The sequence below is a fragment of the Spermophilus citellus genome (genome assembly GCF_964194105.1).
Source record: "Spermophilus citellus genome assembly, chromosome: 12".
NCBI lineage: Eukaryota > Metazoa > Chordata > Mammalia > Rodentia > Sciuridae > Spermophilus > Spermophilus citellus.
This window is the reverse complement of record NC_138198.1, coordinates 11,536,915-11,552,723: the sequence shown is the minus strand read 5'-3', so window position 1 is coordinate 11,552,723 and position 15,809 is coordinate 11,536,915.

Here is a 15,809-nt window from a genome sequence, read left to right as displayed (position 1 = left end):
CTTGAGCCTGGCTGGAGAGACCTCTGCAGAGTGTCTAATGGATGTCGCATGATCTGCCCTGAGCTTTCACACTCTGGCTGCTGACTTAGGATGAGACTGGACAAGGAGGACAGGTGCTTGGGAAGCCACTCAGTGTTGCGAGCCACAGTGACCCATGGGGGTGATGAGGAGTTGCTGGAGCAGGTCGTTTTTGAAGGTCCACATACAGACAGGATGTGCGAGAGACAGGAGTTTGGAGAGATTCGGGTTTGAGGTTTGAGAAACTGGGAGGATAGGGTTGCCCTCCACTGCAATGGGGAGGACCAGAGAGGAGTCTGCTGCCGGCAGGACTGAGAACAAGGGGCTAATTCAGGACTGGCTGCTGGACATCCTACTGACACTCAGGGAATGTCCAGGAGATGGTCAGATGTAGGTGTCTGCAGTGGAGAGGAGAAGACCCTGATGGACGCATAGATAAACTGAATCTCACTGAAGAATGGCTTTTCCAGCCACGAGTGGACGAAGTTGCCACAGATGGGTCAGCTGAAAGCCAACAGGTGTGACCTGCAGCGTCCAAGTGCACATGATTGGTCAAACAGGGGTGATTGCATGCCCACAGGCTACAGACAGGCAGGCAAGATGAGATCTCAAAGTGATGATGGGGTTCCATTGTGGGGACCTGGGTGGTGACTGGGGTGGTAGGTGGGGGAGCTCTGGATGTGGAAAGGTGACAGTGCCACCAGGGAAGATGGGGACTATTTCCTTGATGCTGGAGATGGGATGCGGATGCCACAGCAGAGAGCAGATGCTGTCAGCACTTAGCCTTTGCTCCTGGGGTAACTTCTCAGGAAAAACAATGCAGTATATTAAAAAGAAAATGAATAAACAAAAGCAAGAGAAGAGATGAGAGACATATCCTAAATAATAAGGCCTGAGATGTGTTGCCCAATGTTTGGGCCCACCAGTGACTATCAGAGAGTTCCCATCAGACTTTCAGTCTCTCGGAACGTTGGATTGACCAGGACCATAAAAGTCATCTAGTCCAACGTGTCCTTGGTAAGTCCCCACCTTTCCAACACCGGGCCTGATACGAGGTGAAGAGCTCAAGATTCGTTGGGCAGACCTGTCTGATTCTCAGCTCCCAGCCTGAGAACTCAGGCCAGATTCCTAATCTCTCTAAGCCCAGTTGGTTCATCTACAACGTGGCCCCATGAGAATCACGTGAGATGGCATTAGCAGGTCCTTAGCTCAGAGCCTTCTTCTCCCTTCCCCTCCTGGGTCTTTTCTCCCTGTCCTCGCCTCTGACTTACTCTCTTTCACTCCACCAGGCTGGGCTGCCACTCGCCCTCCCACCTCACACCTTTGCACCTGCTCAGCTGAACCTCACCCAGCAGACATTTCCTCACCTGTAAATCAGGGCTAATGGTTGTAGCCATCACAGGGTGGCTGGGAGAGTGACACAGGTGATGTAGCTATTTAAGGACAGCGCCCAGCATGACATGGGCTTCATCCTATGGATGGTGTTAACTTGCTACCATTGGAACAGAAAGGAGAAAGTTCTCTGGCCATCCAAAGGGGCTTCAGGGACATGGGACTGGGCAGCCTCAGCTGATATTTGCCTGCTGTGCAGTTATGCCCTCTCCATCGTGTTGGCCAGCTGTGACTAGCTCTAAATTCTGTGAGGGAACAGCAGTCCCCCACTTCCTCATCTGGTTCCCACAGCCCGGGTCAGCTCTGGTTTCAGTCAGAGACAGGAAGTTGGAAGGAACAGTCTGGAAGGCAGCTCACCACCCCCGCCACCCACCAGAACCCAGAATACTGCTGCTTACTTTGCCCCCTAGGAGAGCAGTCAGTTTGTGTCTCGGGGGAAGTAAAAGCCAAGGGGTGCTCATGAGAGAGGGACTTTGGCAGCATGTCCTTTCCCCAAGTGAATCTCCAGCTCCTGCAGCCTCGGGGCCCGAAGCAGATAATAGAAACAGAACCTGTAACCTCCTGAGAAACAGAAAAGAAACAGTCACACTGTGCAAGGGACACCAACTTAGACTTGCTAAGTGCCCCACACTTACCAAGGGCTTCAAAGGCAACATTTAATCAGCCCAGCACCCTGATAGAGTGGCTTCTAATCAAATATGTATTTATAGATGAGGAAACTGGGCTTTTCAAGGTCAAACAGCTTGTCTGAGGCCTGTGGTCAGCCAGGAAGCAGCAGAGCCAAGATTCAAATGCTGCCTTGTCTGAATCCAAACATAGTCCAGCATTGCCATGGACTGCCAGGGCCTGCAGAGGGGCAGGCCTGGCCCTAAGTGCACCTCCGAGGACTGCAGGGCTCACTTACTACAGCTTTGAAACTCTGCCCTCCACATTTCCCATTAGCTCTAGGCCCTTGCACAATCATTCTTTCACTCAGCGAATAGGTGTTGGGCACCAGCTTGTTACATGCCAAGACTGGAGTATGCGGCTGAGGTTACCATGGTTACAGGACAAATACATGTCTGTCTTCTCGAGGTTTGTGCTCTTTGTGGGGAAGACAGGAAATAAAATCACATAATCAACAACGGTACAGAATCATTTTGGGGAGCCAAGGAGCTATGAAGACCATAAAACAGGGTAATGAGATAGAAATGACCTTTGTTCCAACACTGAACAGCACAAAGCATGAAGCAAATGAAGAGATTACAGAAGAACGTATGGAACAAGGAGCAAAGAGTACAGCAGGTGCAAGGGCCCTGAAAGGGCTGGTGTATTCAAGGAACAGCAAGAAGGCCGGTGCAGCTGGAAGGCAGGGCAGGGGAGCAGCCCTAGGAAGTAAAGCCAGATCAAGGACAAGAGGCCTGGCAGGTCCCAGCAAGATGCTTCTGTTCTATCCCCAGTGCCGTGAGAAGCCATGGGAGGGTTCAAAGCTGGAGAGTGATGGCTTGATCTAAATGGTATGAGGGTGGATTGTAGAAGGTCAAGAGCAGAAGCCAGCAGACACAGCAGAACAAGTTTCATGCAGCCTTTGCGTGATCGCCTGTCCAGAGATGAAGGCTGCTGTGATAGTCCTTGAGAATCTATATTTTTTTTAGACCCAGGGGCACTTAACCACTGAGCCACATCCCCAGTCCTTTTTATTTTTATTTTGAGACAGGGACTCGCTAAGTCGTTTAGGGCCAGGCTAAGTTGCTGAGGCTGGCCTCAAGCTCACAATCCTCCTGTCTCTACCTCTGAGTCACTGAAGTTGAGGCCTTCTGCCGTAGCACCTGGCATAAATCTGACTTCTTCACCTCACTTTTCAGTCCCCTCCACTGTTCCTCGTGGCCTGGGTTTGAAGTTCTTCCCCCACTGCGGAGGACCCACTGACCACCCACACCATGCTGTTTCTAGGACTCCTCCTCTTTACCCACCTGCTCCCCCCCATTGCCCCAATGGTCCATTCTCCTAAGAAATTAGCTTCATTTTCTTGCCTCTGCAGATATTTTCCTAGCCCTGATTATTGCAGCAGCAGTAAGGGACAAAGAGAGGTGGTCCGCCTTTGCGACAAAGACTTCAGATGGTCTTGTGGGAGCTCTGAGGCTGTGATGACATTCCAGAGCTGTCCTGAGTGGGGACAAGGAAGGCAGGCTGCTATACCCCCAGGTTAGCCTGTCATCAGCTCCTGGCTGCCCTGGAAAAGGCTGTGACATGGGAGAGGTGGCATTCTTCACAGAGGCAATCCCAGAGAGGGCTGACAACTGAGCGCTGCCCACCACAGCAGTCCCAAAAGCTGGAGGAGAAGTTCTCTATCCTCTGTGAGGAACCGGGTGGCATCTCACACATCCCCTATCATCACAAGGAAGACGGGGCTGTGGAGAGAGGCTGGGGCCTGTCTCTGCATCTCTTGGCCTCCCTCTCCTCCACATGATTGCTGTCACACTCTCTCCCTTAGTGTGGCAGGCATGGCAGCTCAGCTGCTGGTACTGTGGGCCCTCCCCACATTTCCAGCCACTTCTCTGACCTCTCCTGTGTGCCACCTGCCCTGCCCAATGTTCCAAAGTCACATCCCCTACACTTTGTCTGCCTTCCTCTGCAGCTCATCCTGTGACTATGAATTTGTCCCTGTTGAGTTAGAAAAATGCTCCAAGTCTGCTTGCTGCTGTTTAATCAGCTTTTTGTGTTGTTGGTGAATGGAGCTCTCTATTTCTGTTTGAGTCAGCTTTTCACTGCCATAACCAAAAGTCAACTTTAGAGAACAACTTTGTAGGAGGAAAGGTTTATTTGGGGCTTATGGCTTCAGAGGTCTCAGTCCATAGATGGCCAGTTCCATTGCTCTGGGCCCAAGATGAGGCAGAACATCATGGCAGAAGGGTGTGGTGGAGGGAAGCAGCTCAGAACATGGCCACCAGGAAGCAGAGAAAGTGAGTTCCCCTCAACAAGGACATAATATAAGCTCCAACAGCACACCCAGCAACCCACCTTTTCCAGCCACATCTTACCTGCCAACAGTTACCACCAGTTTATCCATTCAGCACTGATTGGGTTAAAGCTCTCATAACCCAATCACTTCACCTCTAAAATTTTCTTGCAATGTCTCACACGTGAGCATTGGGAGACACCTCACCCGTAAACATAACAGTTGCCGTGCACCAACAGCCAGTGCAGAAAAATCTTGACCGTGTCGTTAAAGGTCTAAGTGCTTGCCTGTGGCCTTGCCTCTGAGTGATGCTTCATTTTGAGATTGTGTCTTAGAAAACAACAGGAAGTTTAAGGGAAAGGGTGGTATGAGGCTGGCAAGTGCCTACGCGGGGTTTCCTGCACCTACCTGTCCTTCCTGGTTTTCATCCAATGTAATGGCTATAACAACCTATTGAGGAAGCTTTTAGCTCCATTCACAGCAGAGAAAGCCAAAAATTAACGCAGTTTCCTCTTGTGCATGATGATATAGTAGGAAGAGGCAGAGTCGGGGTGAACTCAGGACTCTGACTCCAAAATCTGCTTGTAGGCACTAAGTACATTGCCTCTCTATCATCAGAAGAGACTTGGCAAGAGAACATACGATTCCAGGACAGGCTTTGCTGAAATCCTGATTGCCCTGGGGACGTTGCTTGAATCTCTTTGTTTTCCCATATTCATATATGAATTCACCACCCACGGAGCTCCACACCAGGTACAACCATAGGAATGGGATCCTAACTAGAATAAGTTATACCCATGAAGGTATATGTGTCAATATACACTCTACTGTCATGTATATCTAAAAAGAATAAATAAATAAATCTATACCTATCTCTTTGGGCTGAGTTTCTTATTCTGTAAAATAAGAAGTTAGAACTAAATGTCTTGGCAAAATCCCTTACTTGTCTCACTATTTGTAATAATCGTAGCAGCTCATATGCGCCTCACCTGGTGCTAACACACGTTGAAACACGTCATCACATCCCTGTCATTGAAGGCAGTTAGGATTCATTCCGCCTTGACAAATGGGCAACCTGTGGTTTGGAGAAACCTGGAACCTTCCCCAGGAAGCCAGGGTAGGACACAGGAACTTGGACTTGCTGACTCTGGAGTCCATGTCTCAGCCTGTCTGGCTTCCAGGGTCTCGGAGGCCGGTCTTGCTGGGTTCCTACCTGAAACAGCCAGGTGCTCTCCTGGGGTCCTGGGTAGTTCCTAGCAGGTCTTGGGACGCCCAGCTCCCCAGCACTGGGCCAGCCACCTGCTGTGGCTAAGGCCACCCCCAGACACACATTCCTCCCCATGACTTTCCTGCCCTTTGTGTTCCGTGGGTGTAAACTCCACAGAAGCAGGGAGCTCCCCCCGTGGCCCCAGGGTACAGAACAGCACAGCATTGTGGAAGGGAGACCTTTTCACTCAGAGCAGCACTTGCCAAAGAAACACCAGAACTGAATGCCAGACCCACGCTGCAGGCTTTGTGGTCCCAGAACAACGGGACTTTCAAACACCGGCCTTACAGACTCCGCCTGTGGGACCCAACCTGCGTGGTCACCCTTAATACCAAGAAACTACTTTTTTCCCCCCTAATTCTTTAAATCAAAAAAAAAAAAAAAAAAAAAACCACACAACAGCAACAAAAAAAAAAAAAAAAAAAAACAGATGACGATAACCAAAGAAATAAAACTTGAGTTTTTTTTCCTCCCAGCAAACCTGTCACTGGGTTTCTTCACTGTCCTGTTCCCCTGCCTGGCAGGGAAATAAACTCAGCATCCTTATTGTCCCCGTGGTTGTATGCACGTATGTACAGTTCTGATGACATTGGTTTTGTTCTGTGACTGTATACAGCAAGCTCACTAAACATTTGTCAAGTATCATCAACAACTTCTGTCGGAGGAAGGATGACACTCCCATATAGATGCCAGCAGGAAAGCACGGTCACTCCTCAAGGTCAGCGGGGAGGCTCCAGGGGAGGATAAAGTCAGGTTTGGTGTCATCCTTCACCTTTGTCCTAATCCCTCGGCCCTCTCTGTCCCAGCCCTCCTTGCCAGTATAGATCCCATAAGGTGTCCTTTCAATGGTTGTCTTGACAGTTCCCTCAGATCCCTGCCCCCTGCCTTTTTAACACCCCCCGGATAGTTTATGATCTTCTCCCTCCCTGTCTGTACAAGCACCACAGGGCATGGCCGCACAGAGTGACCGCACCGTCGCACAGGACTCACCGTCAATTCAGGAAGCCACAATTTTCCCTCGACACTGTTGGGCATTTCTCCAATCAACTCACTCACTGATTCTTCTCAAATCACCACCTTCCTCCTCCTTCACTGATTAAATAAAAGCCACAGGTAGGAGCCCTTCCCCTGCTGCTGCTTGGCTGGAGATCCTCCTCAGCCAGTCACTGAGACCACCCACTTGCTTTCTCACACCCACTGTGTGCCTACCTCCTTCTTGGAAATTCACCTACGTCCTCTCAGCTGGATCTGCTTCATGAACAGTCAAATACGTTTAAATCCTTCACATCCTAAAAGAAAAACAAAAAATGCCCTTCTCTTGGCCCCTGTATTCCTCTTCTCCATTTCACAGTCAAATCAATTGAGAAAACAGGGAAGGGGGTGGTCATGGAGTATAAATCCTTGCATTTCCTCATGGCACTCCCAGTTGGCTTTGACCTTGACATGCCCGTTGACATCGCTCTCCCCGGGGTCACCAAGGACTTCCATACTGCTAAATTCTAAGACATTTTTCAGTTCTCTTGACCTCTCAGGAACAGGACACATGGTCAACTGCTCCCTTTTTCTTGCAACATTCTCTTTGTCCCCTCGCTCTACTTTGCTTTTTACCCTTCTGGAAGTCTTCATTGACCCTCTCTGTAGGCTGTCCCCCAGGTCTTTAATTACCATCTGCTTTCCTATGGCCACTACACTCCAATCTCCAGCTCAGATCTCTCCCTGTAGTTCCAGACCCGTGCATCTAATCGCTTCTTGATTTTTCCATCTAGATGTCTCAAAAGGACACATCAGACTTAAAACTGAACTCATGGTGTTCCCCACACCCTCCACACCAAATCCATCTTCTATAAGCATTTCATTTCTAGGGAGATACTATCATCAAACAGCCAAAATCCTGGGCTTCTTTTCTCCCATTCTCTCATCCTCTATGTCACCCCCAACGTTCTTGTTCTTTTTTTAATTTATTTACTGAGTATTGAACCCAAGGGTACTTTTACCACTAAGCTACATCACCAGCCCTTTGTTTATTTTGAGACAGGGGCTCACTAAGTTACTTAGGACCTCACTAAGTTGCTGAGACTGGTCTTAAATTTACAATCCACCTGCCTCAGTCCCCTGAGTCACTGGAATTACAGGCAGGTGCCACCATGCCTGATTTCGTTTTTTATGAAATTTCATTTTTTATTTTCTTAACACATTAGGTCCTAAGCATTCAATTCTACAAATATTTCAATGAAATGGTTACAGGTGCATTAAAATAGGTTGGCAATCATAATCATTATGTTAGTTAATATTAATATTATCATATTATATAATTATACTATTGTCATCATTATGTATCATATGCTATATTTAACTTTTTCTACGTGTTCCCCATCTGGGAAGATGGAACAATGGATCAGTGTCTTTTGGACTGTTCCAGTTCCCCCCATCTCCTCTGCCACATTCTTGCCCAAGCCTATTTTTGGTTCAGATTTTTGTCAAAGACCTTCTAAGGATTCTAGTCCACTTTCTGTTGCAGCCAGTGTCACTTTCAAACCTTGAAATCACCATGAACTCCCCTTCCATTTTAACAATTTTAACTTTGTAGCACAGGCCTGTGCCATCTGGCCCCCACCACCCCTCCATGGCCACGTCCCCTATCTCCACCACCCAGCCCCTCCTTCCCTCTTCTGCTCCCTCTGCTGTTGCTTCCTCCCTCCGCGGGCCTTCGCCCATGACCTCTCCGCCTACCCTCCGCCAAGCCCAGGTCTACTCATCCTTTCATCTAGCACTGTGTCCTCTGCAAAGCATCTCCTGACCCTGATGTGCTCTTCGTCCCGAGCCCTTACATCAGTGAGCTGACACACCTCTATGGTACAGTAACATGATTGATGTCTCTCTCCTCCAATAGCCTCTTCACTCTCTGAAAGCAGAGGTATGTCTATTTTCCTCACTATTTTAAGCCCAGGTATTGTTAACATGACCCCCAGAAGTCTGTGGGCTCTCAGGAAACACTCATCAAATGATGATGGAAGGTGGAGAAAAGAGAAGAAATGAAGCTTCTGGTCGCCCAGTCTCCCAAGGAATGGACTGTGTTGAATTTGCTAACACACCTTTGTCACCTGGGAAATGGCTGGCTTTGTACCTCACCCATAACTAGGCCTTAATAAATATTGGTAGGCTCTGACCAGCTCCACCTTAAAATACGTCTTGAGCTATCACTTGCTGAGCACATAACTGTGTGCTCATGGTGCTGAATGCTTCTTGTGTGCTACACCATTTCATCCTGAACACATCATGAGACAGGCATGTTTCAACTTTTATAAATGAAGGAAGTCCACGGGTCAGGGACCCTGTGGGAAACAGTTGACACACTCGCATAGTATGGTTTCAAGAGAACTGCACAAAGAACCCTTGACAAAGCTATAGGTGGAAAGAAGTCAGTACAAGGGAAAAGGCTCATCCAGGGCCAGTCGGGCTGCGCAGGGCCTCATCACTATTCACAGGCCTGAAGAAATTTGCCAGAATGTTTCCACAAAGAGGACGGGGTGGAGGGACTACTGCCAGGACAGTGGAGTAGGTGGCCAGTCACTGTAATCCTGAGGGACCCAGGAGACACTGCCCAGCTGTCAATTTCCTCCATATCTCAGAAGCTTTGCATTGGGAGTCTTTGATGCTATCCCACAGGCTGGAAACCCAGAGACTTGAGCAGGTAGGGGAGGATGTAAGAAGGACCTGGAGGAGCACATTAAAGACCAGCAGGAGTCCCCAGTGCACAGTCCTGAGAGCCAGAACTCCCCTGCAAGGTCCAAGCTGCTCCCTCTGCGGCCTTCCAGGAGTTCAGGCTAGCTATCACATCCCCCTTCTCGGAACAGAAATCAGAGAGTCCATGTTCTGGAGCAAGAGGAGCAGGTACAGAGTGGTACAGAGAACACAGAAAGGACAGAGGGGAACACACCAGTGTCATCACCAGCACAGTGACTCCCCATCACCCGTGGCATGGAGGATCCAGCACTAGGGAGGGAGGAGAGTCTGTCCCGGCCCTCTTAGTCCACAGTCTGGTGGTGATGGGGAAGCCGGGCACTCGTGACTCATGCTTATGGGGCCTAATTCTGAGCTTTCAAACAGATCATCTGAATCAGGCCATCTCACCAAAGGTCCATCTCATCCTGAACTAAATATGGTGACTGTGTCTCTGATAGCCCTAAAGCAGTCGGCTACAGGCGCTCTTCCCCTAAGGACAGTATGGAATGAGGATGAGTGACATGGACACATCCCAGCACTGGCATGATTTTAATAACCCTCTGCAAAGCATCACGATGATCTCAGTGGACAGGTTCCCGGGAGCATGATGAGCTATTGTTGTCGACTGTGAGCATCTTCCTCCTATCCTCAACTGCAGCTTCTTAGACTAGCAGCTAAAGGAGAAATCCAAAAGTCACTCACCAGGGACACTCATTCTGGCCAACTCAGTAGTGACAATGACTCCCGAAGCCCCCGGCTTTCTTAATAACTAAACCCCACTCCTTGCCAGACAGACCTTTTGTTTTGTTTTAGTGACTTAGGCTGCTTGAATTTTTCCTTTCTTTGTGTGGTTTTTGCAAAACTTTGTCGCCAATAAGTTTACATCCCAAGAATGACTATTTCTTCCACTGTAGCAAAATATTGAATGCATTTTTTGAGATGAAGAAACATATATCCCAGGCAAGATGAGATTGTCAGACTTGGTCAGTGCTATTACACCCCCCAGTGTATACATCCATCTATCTGAAGTTTGTATCCAACAGTAACATCTAGAACAAAATATTAAAAAATATTACAACACTGGAACCGAAGGGTCCGTAGTAGGTTAAATGGCAAACACACAGCATGCCACCCAGAACCCACGAGTGTGGCCTTCTTTTGGAAAAGGGTCTTTGCAGATGTAATTAAGTTAAGGATGTAGATGAGACCATCCTGGACTAATGGAGCGAGTCCTAAGCCCATTGACAAGCATCCTTTTAAAAGAAAGGCAGAAGGACACTTGGGACTCCCCCAGCAGGAGGTGATAGAGGACCAGATGCAGAGACTGGTTGACACGTGTCATTCTCCCAGTGGAGCAGAGACAACAGAATGTGCATATAATTGTAAAGGGGGCTTTTTAGATAGGTTTGCACAACAGTATCCATCTGCAAACTAGAGAGAATGAAAACCAGCAGCCGCTCAGAACAAGCAGCTGGAGCCTCAGAATAGGAGTGACAGAGATGCAGCCCCAGACCCAGGAGAAGGCCTGGAGACCCCCTGAGGGGCGCTGGTGTGAGTCTGAGTTTAAAAGAATGAGGAATCTGGAGTCTGATGTCTGCTGGTGTCAGCAACAGCAAAAAAAAAAAAAAAAAAAAAAAAAGAACCCACTCAGGAAGAGGCAAGACTGCAGTGTGTGTGCGTGAGCCCCCACCCTTGGCTTCTGGTTGCATCCAGATCCCCAGCCTGTTGGGTGACACTGCCCACATTCAGGGCAGGCCCCCTCACTTGGCCAATTATCTCTGGAAACACCCTCAACAGACACTCCCTGAAGGGTGCTTTACAAGGTGACAACCAAGGTTAGATGTCACAGTGTGGCCTCAAGCCCAGGATAGTCCCGAGCCTTAAGAGCTGTTGGAGGGAGAGCAGGCCTGCCACGCCTTGATTTCAGACATGGCCTCCAGACTATGAGCGAATGAGTTCCCGTTGCTCTGAGCCAGCCAGTGTGTGTGCCTTGTCAGGGCAGGAACAGGACACTGACAGGGACCGAGCAAATCCCCTGATTGAAGTCCTTCATTCCTCAGATGAAACAGCATTGCAAGTGACGTGTGACTTATGAAAGGTTTGCACGCAGGTGACTATGTTCAGCCCTCATAATGACTCTGCAAAACAACTCCTGCCCAAGAGGAGGACCCTGAAGCCAGAACCTTGGCAGCAGATGGCTCCTTCTTGCAAAGCCCATGGTTCTCCCACCACACCTCTGCAGTTCAGAGAAGTCCAGCAGTGCATCCTCCACTGATGAGAAATAAGCTCAAATACAGCTGTTTTGTCTGCCCAGGCAGGCTTCAGGGCTCTGCCCAAGTACAGCAGACTTGTCTCAAGGTCAGAACTGCTGAAGATTACAGATGAGTTCAACAGGATGACTTCAAACTTCATAACCTCCATTCTGAAGCTAACTAAAACTGAGTCTCTGAGTAGAGGGCTATTAACTTGCAGGTAATTTGAATGAGCAGCACTCACTATTTATTTGCTTACAGACTGTGCTTTAATATTCTCCAAACACCCAGAAAGCCAAGATGATCAACAGCTCTCTCAGGCCATGTTAGTTTGAGGACCCTCCAAAGCCAATCTGTCTTGTAAAATACCATAATTTATGTGCTGTAAGGGGCACTACATTAAAGTCCCAATGGCTCTAGTGGTAATGAGAGAATAATCCAGTTGAGCAAGTAATCAAAGAACAATAACAATTGTTCTCCAGACACCCACCCCCCCTCCTCACAGTTTGCAATTACTTAGCAGTTTAAATTCCCTTCATTTGGAAGACTGCCTCTGAGGCAGACTGAGGCTCCCATTTAGAGGCTAATTAGATTAAATTAGGAGTGACACAGGCGCTGGGGTTATTTGCAGCTTTAATTATGATCCACACACAGCTAGAGCCATCCTTTGGAGCCTTAGTTTGCCTCAGCAGACACAGGAGGTGATGGTGACGGGACTCCTGGGAGTGGTGTGTGTGGCCCAGGGAACCACCCAAGGCTGCTTTGTCACAGGATGCTGCCCTAGGCTCATTCTCCCAAATGCCATGGGAGAGTAACAGGATGATAATGTGAGGAATCCAAACTTGGGCTTCCTTTTTTAAAAACAGCTTTATCAAAGTATAATTAATAGACACTAAACTGCTCAAATTCAAAATAGACAACTTGATAAGTTTCAACATGTCTGTAATTGGAACTAACACCACAACGAGAATCATCCACAGCTCCATGCCCCCAAGTTTCCTCACGCCTTCCCTCTCTCGTATATACCAGGGCAGCCACTGGACTGCTTTCCATCACTATAGATTAGTTGGTATTTTCTAGAATTTTATATAAAGGCAAATCATACAATATGTGTTTTTTTATTTTTTTCTTGCATACAACATAATTGTTTTGAGATGCATCCATGTTGTTGTGAGTTATCAATAATTAATCCCTTTTATGGCAAAATAGGCTTTATCATATGGCTATATCACAACCTCCTTATCTATTTAGCTGTTGAGAAATTTGGATGGCTCTAATTAACATTATTTCAAATAAAGCTGCTACAAACAGCTGTGGGCAGGCTTGGGGACTCCTGCTTTCATTTCTTTGGGAATAATACTTAGGAGTGGAGTGACTGGTCATATCATCCGGATAAGAGTAACTTTCGGAAACTGCCCAGCTATTTTCCAAAGCTATTGTGTTTTGATTATTATTGTGGCTTTAAAATAAGTCATGAATTCAATTAATGTTAATCCTCCAGGTTACTTCCTTCTAGAAGTTTTTTGAACTATTCTAGATTCTTGCATTGCTGTCTGAACATTAGAGTCAGTTCATCAATGTCTGTGCTATCTGGCAAGAATTTTGATTGACATTTGACCCATGAATAAGTACAAGCCTCAACTTACTTAGGTATTCTATTATTTCTCTCAGTGATGTTTGTGCTTTTTTGACATACCTGCCTTGATTGTCTTCTGTTAAATCTGATCCCCAACATTCCATATTTCCTGTGCTATGGCATGCTTTCTTGTTATTTCAACCCATGCTTACTCATTACTAGAACATAGAGAAATATTGGCTTTTATATTGAACTCGTATCCAGCCACCTTATTTTTTGTTTTTATTTTTATTTTCTGCTTGTCTCAGGTGAAAAGATAAACCCACCAACATTGGCTGGAGGCCAAGTCCCACCTCTTTGGGAAAGTTCCTAATGAGAGTACTCCTTCCTTCCCCTTCACGACTTCACCCCTCTCCTAGCACCTGAGCGCCTTTTTCCTATTCAGTGGTCCTATTACGTCTATCACGATTATGATCATTATTAAGCATTTAAATGTATTCTAATTTCTCACCTGCTGTAACTACCTCCTACAGCCAGGGCAGATGATAAGCAATGAGAAAAAATTGTCAAACCCAGAAAGAGGTTTAGTTTTCTTTTGTTTTATTTCTCTTCTTATGGGAATTTTCTATAAGTTTTTTTTTTTCAAAGTTCTGGTATGCATCAGAGCTACCAGAAAAGTGTATTCTAAAAACATAGATTCCCAGCACACCCTCTGCCCAACCCATTGAATCAGAATCCAGGAAGTCAGTAGTGTGTTTTTAAGCACAACTGGACAACACATCTGGACATATACCAAAATTTAGAGGCTTCTGTTGTGGAGAATTCTCACAGAGCACGCAGTTCAGGCACTGGGAATGACTGAATTGTAAAAGTCCCTTCCTCAGAATCCCCATTCTTCCTTCTTTCCCTACTCAAGCTCCTAGGCTCCTCAGTTCTCTTCCTAACAAAGCAGACTTTCAAATTTTATTTCCGAGTGTTCTTCTAGGTAAATCACATTTGCACTTCCTTCCGGGAAGAATGACACAGTCAGCAGCCCCTCCTGCCAAGGAGGCCCTGTGACACTGCCCAGCTGGCCCCAGCCTCAGCTCGTGGGTTCAGGTGCAGAGAGCCCACACTTAGGCTAGAGCTGGCCCAGGCACACTGAGCAGTGGCTGCAGGGTGCTCCCCACAAGAGCAGTGTGCACGCTGGGCCCGTGGGACTCCCACATGCTATGTGGGACATGCAGAATAGGTAATTATGTGAATTTCTCCTCAACTAAAGGATGAGAAGGTAGGAAACTGAGGCTGCGGTGCCTGTGAAGCCCTAAGAGCCCCCCAGAGAAGCCTGATCTGCAGGGAGCCTCAGGAACACGGCCTCTGCAGGTAGGGCTGAGGCTGGGAGAGGACGTCACTGCTCTTGGCTCACTGAGAGCTGTGGGGGACGACAGAGTCTTGAAGCAATGGAGGCTGGATATTGGCACCGGAGGTGAGAGGCAGGAAGGGCGAGGTCCTATAGTACAGGCAGGTCTGTTTCTCTTGATAAGAGTCAGAGAGTAAATATTTTTGTCTTTGCGTGCCAGACTGTCTCTGTCGCAATAGTCAGACGTGGCCATCGTGGTGTGAGAACAGCCATCCACAGAACCAGGGAAAGTGACGTGCAGGGGTGGGCTCCCCTCATGGCCAGCCACCTCCGGGTACAGCTAATGGCCAAAATTAAAGGTTTGGACTTTATTCCATTTGCAAGAAAGCTAGCACCAGGTCATTATAAATTGGGGAGATATAGAATTTTATTGAATTTCAAAACTTATAATCTCCAAGCTATTACAATACCTTGATACTAAAGAAATACTTTAATCACTATGGAAGAAAGTCAAATTGTAAGCTCTTGGGTTCTACCAGGGTAACTTCCAACACATATCTCCACCATCCTCCTCCCAGGCAAGGATGAGATGGTCATTCTAGCATCTTACTGTGGAATTGTAAAAAATAATTTAAAAAAAAAAAAACCCACAGTTTAGTGAAGGCCTCAAGAGATCACCTAGTCTAACCACCAGGCTCCAAATAGGTCCATCTCTCAATCATCTCAGAGAGATAAAACCCAAATTACATGCCAGTCTTGGAAACTGGTTCTGGCAACACTCATCTCTACTCTGATGAAAGGGTTGAAAATAATTCTGTTTTTGTTGTTGTTTGTTTGGTTGGTTTTTTTGTTTTGTTTGTTTTTGTTAATGTTGTTGTTTTGTTTGTTTGTTTGTTTTTGAGGATTGAACCATATCCCGAGCCTTTTTTTATTTTTATTTTGAGGCAGGGTCTTGCTAAGTTGACTAGGACCTCCCTAAATTGCTGAGGCTGGTCTCCAACGTGCAATCCTCTTGCCTCAGCCTCCCAGTTGCAGGGATTATAGGTGCGCCACCACACCCAGATTAAATCTGGTTTTTCCAAAGAGATTGCACAACAAGAAACAAACAAAACCCAACAAATTAGGAAAAACTTGAATGGCTTTAGATATTCAGAATGTATAATCAGCCTGAATTCCAACTCTGCCTGTTCAGATTCGCCATTTGCCTTCTTCCATACAGTGCATCAATTCAAGTCCCATCCACAAAGGTTGCTAGAGAAGTTAGCAACTCACAGCAGTCCTATGAGTGCTGAGGGGAGTTACCC